At 54.9% G+C, this 1,556-nt stretch overlaps 1 protein-coding gene across 5 annotated transcripts in view; it reads right to left on the bottom strand.

Annotated features, from left to right (window-relative positions):
- LOC122556771 (polyadenylate-binding protein-interacting protein 2-like) overlaps window positions 1-1,556 on the bottom strand; it is a 45,392-nt gene that overhangs the window by 41,376 nt on the left and 2,460 nt on the right. The window lies entirely within an intron of this gene.

A 1,556-nucleotide genomic window follows, 5' to 3' on the forward strand; every position in this document is an offset into this window, starting at 1 on the left:
GTGGAAGACTCCTTTGGGGCTTTCGATGCAGGTGAGTGGGGGAGGTGTGGGTGCAGGTTTTGCAACTCCTGCGGTGGCAGGGGAAGATACCAGGATGTGAGGGTGGGTTGTAGGGGGGTGTGGACCTGACCAGGTAGTCACGGAGGGAATGGTCTTTGCGGAAGGTGGAAAGGAGAGGGGAGGGAAATATATCCCTGGTGGTGGGTCCGTTTGGAGGTGGTGGAAATGTCGGCGAATGATTTGGTTTATGCGAAGGTTGGTAGAGTGGAAGGTGAGCACCAGGGGCATTCTGTCCTTGTTATGGTTGGAGTCTGAGGGCAGAGGTGCGGGATATGGACGAGATGCATGGGAGGACATCTTTAACCACGTGGGAAGGGAAATTGCGGTCTCGAAAGGAGTTGGCCATCTGGTGCATTCTGTGATGGAACTGGCCCTCCTGGGAGCAGATGTGACGGAGGCGGAGGAATTGGAAATAAGGATGGCATTTAACCGCCTCAACCTGTCTACCCCACTCCAACCTCTCACCCTCAACGCGCAATCCCAACCTCACCATCAAGCCAGCAGATAGAGGGGCGCAGTGACCTCTACACCGCTGAAGCCAGACGCCAACTCAAGGACACCTCTTCCTATCGCACCCTCGACCATGACCCCACCCTCCATCACCAAACCATCATCTCCCAGACGATACAGAACCTCATCACCTCAGGAGATCTCCCAACCTCAGAACCGGGCAGAGCGCGGTTCCCGGACTACCACCTTCCCAAGATTCACAAGCCTGACCACCCTAGCCGACCCATTGTCTCAGCATGTTCCTGCCCTACTGAACTCATTTCTACCGACCGCGACACTGTCCTATCCCCCATAGTCCAGGAACTCCCCACATACTTTCGAGACACCACCCACGCCCTCCACCAAGACTTCTGTTTCCCCGGGCCCCAACGCCTCATCTTCACCATGGATATCCAGTCCCTCTACACCTCCATCCGCCAAGAACAGGGCCTCCATTTCTTCCTCTCCCGACGTCCCCAACAGTAACCTTCCACCGACACACATTTGTTTGGCTGAACTGGTCCTCACGCTTAATTTCTCCTTTGAATCCTCTCACTTCCTCCAGACCAAAGGGGTAGCCATGGGCACCCGTATGGGCCCCAGCTATGCCTGTCTCTTTGTTGGCTAGGGCGAGCAGTCCATCTTCCATAATTACACCGGCACCATTCCCCACCCCTTCCTCTGCTACATTGACGACTGCACTGGCGCCACCTCGCGCTCCCGCGAGGAGGTTGAGCAATTCATCCACTTCAACACATTCCACCCTGACCTTAAATTTACCTGGACCATCTCTGACACCTCCCTCCCTTTCCCGGACCTCTCCATCTCCATTAATGACGACAGACTTGACACCAACATTTTTACAAACCCGACTCCCACAGCTACCTGGATTACACCTCTTCCCACCCTACCTCCCGCAAAAATGCCAATTTCCTTATTCCCAATTCCTTCGCCTCCGCCGTATCTGTTCGACCACAGAACACACCAGATGGCCTCCTTCTTTAGAG

This window comes from Chiloscyllium plagiosum, chromosome 14 (genome assembly GCF_004010195.1).
Source record: "Chiloscyllium plagiosum isolate BGI_BamShark_2017 chromosome 14, ASM401019v2, whole genome shotgun sequence".
Taxonomy (NCBI): Eukaryota; Metazoa; Chordata; class Chondrichthyes; order Orectolobiformes; family Hemiscylliidae; genus Chiloscyllium; species Chiloscyllium plagiosum.